The sequence below is a fragment of the Adiantum capillus-veneris genome, chromosome 7, assembly GCF_014529385.1.
Source record: "Adiantum capillus-veneris isolate H3 chromosome 7, ASM1452938v2, whole genome shotgun sequence".
NCBI lineage: Eukaryota > Viridiplantae > Streptophyta > Polypodiopsida > Polypodiales > Pteridaceae > Adiantum > Adiantum capillus-veneris.
In genome coordinates this window covers 7919755-7931776 of record NC_140937.1, presented here as the reverse complement: position 1 = coordinate 7931776, position 12022 = coordinate 7919755, and the positions used below count along the sequence as shown (strand labels likewise).

Below are 12022 nucleotides of genomic sequence, written 5' to 3'. Positions count from 1 at the left end.
TGACAGGGAACATTGATTGCGATCCATGTACCTCTCTGCATAGTGGGGGTATCTAAGTTGATGATCTTGTAGACATAGTTGAGGACATCCCAAATCTCAAGTTTGAGCTAAAAATACCTTCAGGAGGCCAAGATACAAGCCAAAGTTCCTATGTTCTGGTCCTGAAACTGTTTTGAGTGTTGTTTCAAGTGCACTTCACTAAAAGTGCTCTAACTTTTGATACACAACTCCAAATTTGAGTCAAGTATAGCTAGGAAGAAAGCTTGCGATCAATAGCACACACTAAGACTGAGTTTTAGAGCTGAGTTTTTCCAAGTTTCCTAAATCCAAACTTTTAGGGTACCCCAAAACTAGTTTCCAAAAACCAAAAAAGTCACAAATTCCTGACTTTTGAGAGACCTTACCAAGGGCAAAAAGGGATAAGTTTCACTAAGCCAAAGTGGGAGACTACCTTGAGAGTTTTTAGTGAGCCTCAACCATCACAAATTATCCACCACCAGGGTTCTCTACTCCACTCAGAGACATGAAAAACATTGCAATTCCAACAATAGGGGGATTGGGAGAATACCTAGAGGAGATACATCCTCTGATAAACAAACCAAATGTGAGATTCATCAAAGCCAATGAATCCATGAGAGTGCTTACAGATTATGCTTATGAGGAAATATATAGATTCACAAACAGGGATCCATGTATCTTTTACAAGTGTGTAGAGCCCTCTCCTAGAGAGTTGATATTCCACAAGAACCTCTATGCATTCACGTATGCATATTCCCATGGAGTGCAAGTTTCGATGGTAGAAAAGTATGGACATGAGTACAAACTTGTCGATCCAATTGACTTAGAACAATACACATACAAGGGTACTTGGATCTCTACTGAATTTCATTCAAAAATTATGCCAGAACACACATCATAGAGGATTCCACTAGGATATTCTCCAAGACGATAGGATAGAGCGAGAGATGTCTTTCCAAGAAACCACAAATTGGTTAGATTGGTGACTGAACCACAACGATTAAGACCATATCAACTGGCTCAATGTGTTAAGACAAAGTACAATGGGTCAGGGGATCCATATGCTCATGTCTCGCTCTTCAAAACTTCTCTTCAAACAAGTTTTTAGAGTTGAAAAGATTGCTGATTTCCATCCTCAGTATGAGGGATTTGGGTTGACATTGGAAGGAACAACCTTGACGTGGTTCCAACCACTAAATAGAGATGATTTTCCCAACAAAGCACAATTCTTACAAATTTTGTAGAGGAGTTCTTGAAAAGGGGGATCAAACACAAAACAGTGTCTCAAATCTACGCATTCAAACAGAAAAGGGATGAAAAAGTGAAGGAAACTTTGCTTCGCTTCAAACAGTACATTGAGAGATGTCTGTGGAGAGAATTACCACAAGATGAGAGATTATCAGTTTCTTCATAGAGGGCTTGAGGAATGAAACTCTCAAAAAGGACCTACAATTGAAAGGATGCATGACATTTGAGCAAGTCACTAGAGAAGCTCTATATCTAGTTGACAATTGCAAGGCCTATGGAGAGGTGACTAAAGATACAGACAATACGACTAGTAGTGCCTCTTCTCTGAAGAGCGAACCCACCACAAAGCAAGATGTTCGAACTCTTTGGGAACCAATCATTGATCAAGTGGTCGAAGGGGTGATTAGAAGAATAAACCAAGGCTACAAACAAAACCTGATTGTACAACAACCTCAATTGAGGAGATGTAGTACTTGTGGAGGGGATCATCTCACTCCATGGTGTAGCACTCACCAAAGCCACAATGTGTGTTAAGGCAACAAGAACCTCTTCTAAATGATGGTAGAGTAGTAGTCAACTACACTCAACCAATGTATGTGCCACAACCCACAAGAAATTAGTACTCCATGATGCAAATACGCTCATGTTCATAGCCAATCATCAGGACTATGGTTCAAAGAACGTCCTCACAAGTCAAGAACAACCATTAGCTAGATCACCAGCTGTGAAACATGAAGGTCCATACTATGAGTGTGGACGTGATCATTGGGCAAGAAGTTGTCCAAACAAGGGTCCACAAATTGAATTATTTGTATTTTGTGAACGTTGTGGGATAGACCATCTAGTCCAACATTGTGCTAAGAATCCAGACTACAACAGAAAAGTAACAATGAATGTTGTAGGCGTTATGCCTTCTTCAAGTGGATCTGAGATAGAACCCACCATTCCTTTAAACGTGATGACTTGAGCTCAAGCTCAAGAAGCTGCCAAAAATGCAATCGTTGAGGAGGAACCCACATTGACTGTTCAAATAGAAATCGAGAACATATCGGGGTGAGAACTGCAAGAAGATCATGGAAAGGCAAACGACACAAAATGAAAGCGAAGAGGGTGAAGGAGAAAGCTGCTTTTGAAACTAAATTGAATCAAACAAGAGAGCAGCTTAGACAAGAGCAAGAAAGGACAAAAACGCAAAGGGACCTAAAGAGTCAAAAACTAACTCGGGAGGTTTAGTCTTAGTGGAAAAAGGCTTTGAACCTTTAAATGCAATTTTGAAGGCCAATGAAGCTAGGCTAAAACCCAACCAAACCCAAGAGGATAGATGGTTGACATATCCTCATCCAGGGTATGAAAAAGAGAGGTTGCAAATGTGCAAGGAGCTCATCCAGAAGGCCCAATATCTTATGGAACCAGTTCCAGATGCTCCAAAAAAGGAGGGCATAATCCACAAAAAAATCCAAGAAATGAAAAGTCGTGGTATTGTAAACAACAACCAGGAAGATCCAGGAGTTGAGGCGCCTTTAAATACAAGGGAAGTAGCCAATACCACAGATGGGGTGGGTTCACAAGTAGTGATGCATATTCCGAAGGTAGAAGAACTGTGGCCACAATTCTTGTGGAAATCAATCACAAACCAAAACGATGGTGGTGCTACTTTACAGTCAGCACCTATCCCTGCAATAAACATGGATCATGAATTTTTCCCAGGAGATGTACGATCTTTATATGGGTATGTCGGGTTTAACGTATCTAAAGATAGTAAACCACGCTCTCTAAAGACTTTGCCATCTTTCATAGGAGAACTCAAGACAAAATCTGAGGTTAAAATGGTACCTTCTCAGTGAAAAGCCACACCAAAAATAATGGCTACCAAGAGCTTGCATGAATTGATGTCTTCTCCTATACAATGCACACTTTATCTCTCAAAGCTACTAAAACTTAGACCACACATATGGGGCCAAATGGGCAAACACCTGGAAAATATGGGGTTGAAAATCCCTTCACATGACCAACTTGCGGACAAAAACAGGGATGACACCATTCCTAAGAATCCATAAACAAATCCAGTACCAATAAATAAGGTAGGTGACTACTGTGAAGGAGAAGAAGGAAACACCACCTTACCACTTGAGTACAAAGGAGTAAAGACGGTTGCTATATTAGATAGTGGGGCAGGAATTGCCATTGCAACCAAAGAGATATTAAAAAAATGGGGAAAGCCTACTCTTAGGAAAACTCGAATGAAAATGCAATTAACGGATGGATACACGGAGAAACCGATTGGAATATTAGAACAAATCATTGTATCATTGTGTGGCATAGAGTATGAGTACACCTTTTCCATAATGAATTTTGACAAGAGTAGTAACTTTGACATCATATTGGGCAGACCATTCATGCGTCAGCTCAAAATGGTACAAGACTGGGGCTATGACTATATCTACTTGAGACACAAAGAGGTCACAACAAAAATTAGTGTGAAAGATCATAGCTATAGAGATGTAGTGCAAACCCCGGGGGAGGACTTAAACTGCACAACTGATTTGGAAAGCAAAGTGCATATTTGGATGTATGGAGCTCCTGAGAGTGGAAGTCTTAGAAAGGAATATTGCATCCTAGAGCGCTTAGAAGAAGATGAAGCTTACATTAAGGAACCATTTCTAGAGGAGTTATTTGAACCCTTTGGATGGGATCAAATACTAGCAACTCTTGATTTTTGTGTGAATGAGGTGACCCTGACTAAATTTTGCGATGAAGATGGGTATGATATAACTCCTTTATTTATGATAAAGGTGTTGAAGGAAGCTAACGAGGTCTGTGAGTGTGAAATCAAAAAAGGTGAGACAGATAGCTACATCATGGAGCATGGTTCCAAGGTGCAAACAAAGGAAGCAGAGCAACCACAAGAATATGTCATCATTGACGTCCTGAAGAATCAACAAAAGATGTTTCAAAGAAGTCCACTCCAAAAAAAGTTCAAACGAAAGTAGATGAAGGAGAAAAGTTTCCAAGTTCAACGACAAATCTTCAACAAATGCAAGATCAAAAGAAGAACAAGGATAAGGAAGAAGATCAATTGTCTCCTACGACAATCAAATTCAGCATATGCGGAGAAACAGGACTCAAAATCACATGTTCAGCTATGATAGATCCAGACGCAACAAATAATCTAATGACTTATGGAATGTGGATCATGATGGGAAAGCCACCAATCATCGAGCTAGAGGAGATAGTGTATACAAGTTCAAAAATACCGATTCCTAGCTTTGGCATGGCAGAAGCTGTACTCAAGTTGAGTACTGGGGAGTATCCTTTAATCGACTCCCATCACATCAAAGAGAGTCTAAACCTTACAGAAAGCTGCAGTAACATCTTCTTTTGAAAACATAGAAAAGCTTCAACAATGACAACGGTAAGACTCCATGAAGCTTATCAAATCCATGCAGAGAAAAAATCGTTAACCATCACGGAAAAAGGTAAAGCAAAGGTAAACACTGAAGTATATCAACCTCGCAAGACGACTTTACCTTCAAGGAGCTTTCATAAAATTTATGGCGAATCCTCTACATCAAGAGCCAAACCATCGACAATGCAATGGAAACCGAAACAAAAAGTCTATCAACCAAAGTTTCCATCACATTAATGCTTTAGGAAGAAGCCAAAGAGAATCAACCAAGTGCTAGTATCCAAAGAGCACATCCAAGTCAAAGACCCAGTTTGGATACATGAAGCACAAGTTCAACATCAACAAAAGGTGACAGGGTGGGTAGCATCAAATGAGTCAATCACTGCTCAGGACTACTTCCAAGGGAACGCTAATGTTTGGGTCAAAAAGCCTAAAGTCATAACCTGGACCTACCCACCTCAACCAATGATTTCTACAAAGAACAAGACGTGCTATCAATGGAAGATAAACAACTCAACCAAGAGAAAGAACTACTACAAAAGGCAAAAGAAAACAAACAATGTGACAAGTTTGGGTACCAAAGTCAGACCTCTATGCAGCTACCCAACACAAACAGGTGAAGCAGCAGATGATTCCAGTAAAGCTACTCAAAGCACAAGGATTTTATGAAGGTAACACTCAAATATGGTTATCAAAAATTGTAGCTCAGTCTGGAACAACCAAGAAAAATCTAGCAGCACAAGCTTCTAACCAAAGGCAAGCAATGACAACCAAAAGCCAACAAAATCCAATTACAACCAAGGCTACTGCAATCTCTAGATGGATACCTTGTCATCAACTCCAAAATCAAGGCTTCTACAAAGGAAATCATCAAATCTAGATATTGAAGCCTAGTGTCCATCAAATCAACAAGCAAAAGGAGCAAATACAAAAGACGATCACACAAGGACCAAAAACAAGACGGGTTCCAAAATTACTCGTGGAAACTCAAACACAAAGAACCCACACACAAATGCAACCACTTTTCATGGGAGATAAAGCAAAGGCTCCATTGGTCTCTACAACAGCTGAAGAACTTGTTTCACAAAGTAGTGACAACATACAACAAGCAAGTCAAGAGGAGCCAAAATATGTCAACCTACTCGACACAATTGTGGCATCCAAAGACCAACACAATGGAGGAGGCCTAAATTTCAAGAACTTATGGAATTGGGTTTCTGTCTTTAAACAAGTACGTCCAAGTCGCCATTAAAAATACATGGCATAAACGTCAGAGTCGGGCAGCTAAGTCACTAAATGAGCAAGGTGTTAGTCCCAAAGCTTCAAGTAATATTCTATGTGGTCTAAGCATCTTAGTTATTCTAAGTACTGCTCAAGCTGGAAGAGCTGAGCATAATTACATTGTGTTGCTCATGCTGGTATAGGTGAGCATAAGATTCGAAGTTATTGTAGTATAGTGGTAAGCGAAGGAGGAAGTCCAAAAGACACTTACGCACTGAATACAATGAGGTATGAGTGTACAAGCTTCTACACTAAAAACCCTTCTTGGAAACGTGGAAGCTATTGAAACGTCCTTTGATGTCACATGGGCTACATTTGTTCCTTGAAGCACCCATCAACTCCATCTCTTACACTACATGCTTTTGTGTGAGAATTTCTCATAAGCATATAGACTATCCCAAAATTGGCACTTTCATTAGGCACTCTTTCTTTGTTTCTTCCAAGCACTCACCTTGCATGACAAGTGCTTCAATTCCAAATGCTAAACTCCAATAAGAGCGTATTTTTCCCACCTGGTTTTTTCCCTTTGGTCATCCAGGTTTTAAGACCCTAATCTAGAAACCCTCATCATCTAATTCTTGTATATATTCCTTCTACATCAACAATAAGGAACTGTCTACTAAAATCAATCGACAATGACTTGGAGCAAAAATTGCAGGTCTCCATATGATTATCAAGAGAATATTTTATTTTCTCCAAGGTCGACAATAAAGTTCCATTAAACAATGGCAAGTCAAAGAATGGCCTACAATGACAAGCAATGACAAATTCTGCAAGCGAAGTCATCAACAACAATCAAAAGTAGCTCACACAGTGCTTCAACATTGGTGACCTATTGCTGACAACTCAAATTATAGTGGACATGGAAAGCATACCCCTCATAAAGTCCACACCCCAAAGAGTGTCAATTCTACAAACTCAAACACATCAGCATCCACTTTACGGCAGCTAAGATTGGCAACAAAGAGAAATGCACAACAAGAAGAAAAGTTTCCTCAAAAATCAAAGATCAAATCACGTATCAACAGATATGAATCGGTCAAGGAAGGGGGGAGTGTCATCAATGCCAAAGCTCATCAGAAGCTAAAGACCAACCTTGAAGACAAAGATTCAACGATCAATGGAAAGACGAAGAATGTCATACGAAAACAATGGACAAACAATGATAACTTCAGCACAAAAGATCCCAACAACAAAACATAAGGAGTTCCATAGTGCTAAAGATAGTGAATTATTGCAAGTCAATGACAAAGATAGAAACATCAAAAGAACTCTTCATGGCAGATATGAATCACTCAAGGAAGGGGGGAGCGTCATCAACGACAATGCACCTCCCAAGTTGAAGAACAACCTAAAGCCAAAGTTGAAGACAACCCTATGACAAGACTACACAAGGTCGTGTCAAGGGACGACACAAATTAGGAAGGGGGGAATGTTTGAGGATAGATCCAACGGGCGCCCAATTGGTCGGACACGTAATCGGACACCACATTTGTAGTTTATTATTTTGTCAAGCTAGTGTAGTAATCCTCTGTGTAAATCCTAACTCTAGAATAGTGGATCAATTCCCTAAGTTGTAATTCTGTCATGACAATTGTAAAGGTCCATGTGAACTGGCCATTGGCCATTTAGAATGCCCTAGGTATAAATGCCAATAACCTTAATGTGAAGGGAGGCTTATCTTTAGAGAAGGAAAGAGCTTGTTGTACGTACGCTCAAGCTATGAGCTGCTCCACATTGTAATCAATGGGTAATCTGTGTAAATCCTAATTCTAGAATAGTGGATCAATTCCCTAAGTTGTAATTCTGTCATGACAATTGTAAAGGTCCATGTGAACTGGCCATTGGCCATTTAGAATGCCCTAGGTATAAATGCCAATAACCTTAATGTGAAGGGAGGCTTATCTTTAGAGAAGGAAAGAGCTTGTTGTACGTACGCTCAAGCTACGAGCTGCTCCACATTGTAATCAATGGGTAATCAGTTTTCAAATCCAAAACTTGCATTGTGTTCCTCTCTCTTTGCTCTAAAAATTAAGTGTAAGCATTGTGAGTTTTGTTGTGGTTCGCGACTATGTGTCTGTGAGCTGTAATTGTAAAACTGAGTGCTGAAATCACTATTTTTAGTCATTTGATCATAGGAGAGTGTTCTTAGACCATAGAGCAACATTTTTGGAGAGTTCTATTGCAGTTTTCAGGACCTTTTTCATGATGGATTGTGATTTTGGTACCTTGTCAGATTGCGACCAGACTTGCTAGGATAGTGCCCCTAGGTGTCCTAGACCTCCTCCTAAAGTTTCATTGCATTTTGAGTCCGTGCGAGTGTAGAAATGGCGTGATGACCTAGAGCTGTGAGAAAGGACATAGGCAAATTTCCCTAATCATTGAGTGTTGGTTTGCTTGTAGAGTTGTTGTGTTTTCTTGTTAAGGTTCACTTCATGAGATTGAAGATCTCATAGAGTCTCCGTGCCCCATCGAGTCACTTTCCCTGAGTATTGACATTAAGTTAGTGCCAGAAAGCTATGCTACAGACGTCTGTCGTGGTGACCCGCTAACAGGAAGAGAAAGATGGTGTAGATTCACGTAAAGGTAAGGCAACTAATCTAAATCAAGGAGAATTAACTTGAGTCGTGGATTTTGCAAATAATCTTCAAAATATTACAGTTCCTTTAATACACACAATGGCCTACACCCATCAATTGGGTGTTGTTCATTGTAAACTGCATCCTTTCAATGTTATGTTGGATTTTGCAAGGGATTCAGATCCTCAAGTTGGCATTATTCATTGGGGATTAGCCATGAGGCCTGAATAAGAGAGACCTCAGTCACTCAATTGTTGCAAAGCAAATCCCATAAGCCTAAACCTTGGATTTCTCCACAGCTATTGTGAAGGACACACATAATGACCATGTGTATACTAGAGAGTTTGATGTATATGCACTAGCCTGACTTATCAATCAAATGGTCAACTTTTGTAGGGAGTTTTCTATGGAATACAGAACCGATTGGCTAGCATCTCGTTCATCAAGTGAAGCATACCATATTCAAGAGATTATAAAAGTTGGATATCTTCTACAGGACAAGAATAGAAAGTCATTTGAAGAATTGTATGCAGACTTAAGCCACATGCAATTGGATGGGACCAAATGCCTGCAGCCAATGGTAGAAATGGTGCCAATCTTTTATTGACTTAAAGTGAAATTTCCTTGTAATAAGATTTCAGCTATCGAAGATGTAACTTTCTCTTGGACTAGATATTGGCCATCAAAGATGTATTTCTTTTGTTTTCAATCAATATATGGCAAGTGTTTTTATTTTGTATATTTTAAATATATCTTTTGTAGTCATGAAGATAGTTTATACTATGGTTTTGGAATTTATTGGTAAATGGCTCCTCTTGGACGACCTACGAAAAATAAAAATCAAAGGACCATTCAAGAAGTTCTTGGCTTGCATGATCCTCAGCTTTCTCTTGACAAAGAGGCTAGCAAGGAGGCTACTACATCTTTAGGTAATAATGAGGCTAAAGGTAGCTCAAGCAAAAAAAAGTATGCCCGACGATGGATAGAAATCTGGAAGATACCTCATCCTTGGGCTTTTCCAACAGTTGTGATAATGATGGAAAAGAGAGATTCAAATGTAGGTGGTGCATCTTTGCACATAAAAAGACTCAATTTAGTGGAGAAGGATCTTCAACCTTCAAAGGTGTGCATTAGATGAGCATGCGACGTCAGGTCGGCATTTAGATGCGAAGGAAATATGGAATGCTCGCACTAAAAAAACCACAGTTCCCATAGTGAAACACATTGAAGTGTTAGCAAATGAGGAGAGAGAAAGAATCATCTCAGTCATGCAAACTTTGTGGTTTGTGGTTTGTAGAAATTTGCCTTTTATGACTTTTCAAAGCTTTGCAATTTTCAGTGTTTCATGCTGACACCAAATGTGCCAATTGCAAGTGAATATCCACCTTATACGAGTACAAGTGTAGAAAAGGAGTTTGCAAATGCCATCAAACAGGTCAATTGGGAGAGACTAAAAGGGGAAATTGTTGCTAGTCCCTTTTATTCTTTGCAAATTGATGAGATTACAGATGTAAGCACTCAACAGTACATGATTCTTTATGTTACTTACATGCAGGAGAATAGAAATGGGTCTATATGCACGTCATTTGTGGATTTTTTGCATGTCAAAAATGGTGAATCTAAAAGCTTGTATTCTACCTTGATGGCATTTCTGGTCAAAATGAAGCTGCCATTGCATAAAATGATAGGCATTGCAACTGATGGTGCTAGTGTTATGATAGGTGCTAATAATAGTGTGTTTTTTATGAAATAAGGATGTGCCGCATCTTTTGAGTTTTCATTGTGTTGCACATAGGGAGTCTTTAGCTGTAGATGATGCATTCAAACCATACAAGGAACTCAAATTTGTGGAAAAAGTGGCCAGAAAGTTGTATGAATGGGCTTCCAGATCTGCAAAGCGACATCTATCATTGGTAGAAGTTGTAAAGGACTTCAATCTTGGTCGCAATAGAAAAGTGAAGCTATTAAAAATGCATGATGTTCGATGGCTCTCAAAAGGGCAAGTTATGATAAGGGTAGTACGCTTAATGCCAACTTTATTGACTCTCTTGAAGAAAAAAGAAGCGGACTTGTATGCATACCTCATAAACTACAAAATACATTTCCTTTTACACTTCTTTGCAGATGTCCTTGGAGATCTCAATGTCTTGAGTTGTAAACTTCAAGAGGATCACATTGATATTTTTGCTATCGGTAACCATTTGAAGGCTACTATAGAGTCTTTGCAAATGGATTTTCTACAGAATGTATTTGGGTGTGAGGCCATGTGTATTCAAATTTTTTTCACAAAGGCGATAAATCAACATGGCATCATTGATTATATTGATTCCTCAAGAAATTCACATTCTCACCAACTACATATTGGCCCTATGTGTGACGAGGATGATCTTGATCCACATGAAACTTTGCATGGGGTGGTGAATAATCTGGATTACATGGCAATTATGTCCATCAAAGGCCTAGTGGATTCATTGTCAAATTGTGGTCTCTTTGAAGCAGCAAAGTACTTTAGCCCAAAGGATTTGATCAAGACTTGCAAAAACTAGATTTCTTGACGATAAGGTGGCTAGATGTATTGTGCAAACATTTTGGAAAAGGAGCCAACTCTTTCATTAATGAAGAAGAATGCAAAGGAGAACGCAGATCGTTTATCACACAAATTTGTAACTACTTCAAAGGTAAGAGTATGCATTCAGCTTGGCAATATTGTTGCAACCATAAAGAATGGGAGGTATCTTTTTCATGGACCATAAAATTAAGGAGAGCTTTGCTTCTACTTCCACTTTCATCAGTTGCCTATGAAAGAGGCTTCTCAAAAATGAAAATAAAAAAAAAGTCTTGTAATAGATTGTCTCTTGCATCATTGGGCTTAGTAATGTTTGTTTGACTCAATACTCCGAAGGCTTCATGTCCTCAAGATGTATTGTGGGAAGAATCAGCTTTGATATGTGGAAATCTATGAGGAAGCGAAGGATAGCAAGCTTGGAAACAAATTGATTTGGTATCAAAGGAATTTTAATCTTATTTCAAGGCAATTTTTATTCTCCAATTTTGTACTTTAATGATGAAAATGAATTCATATTTATTGTCATTGGTTTCATTTGCTCTATTTCTATGTAATCTTTAAAGATTTACCAAGTTGTGGTCCGTGGACCGTGGTTTGAGAATACATTGTTTAAATAATGAATTTTTGTCAAAGTTATACTAAAAGGATGGTTCTAAAATGCATGGAAGAGTGTGAGATAAGGGAAATATTAATGTATGAGAATATAAGATAAGTGAAATATTATTTATTTTGGAATTTTGATGTAGAAGGGTGCAAAACTTTCCTTTTTTTCATTAGAAGGGCAATTGTACATTTTCCCTTCAATGTAGAAGGGCATAAGCTACACATGCTTGTCATTAGACATTCGGGGCAGCCTTTCAAATCCTATAACTCACACACACACACACACACACACACACACACACACACACACACAAGGCCGTG

At 38.9% G+C, this 12022-nt stretch overlaps 1 pseudogene; it reads left to right on the top strand.

The window, feature by feature from the left end:
• Positions 1–9800: 9800 nt before the first annotated feature.
• LOC147453403 (uncharacterized) lies at positions 9801–11078 on the top strand (annotated as a pseudogene).
• Positions 11079–12022: the final 944 nt, after the last annotated feature.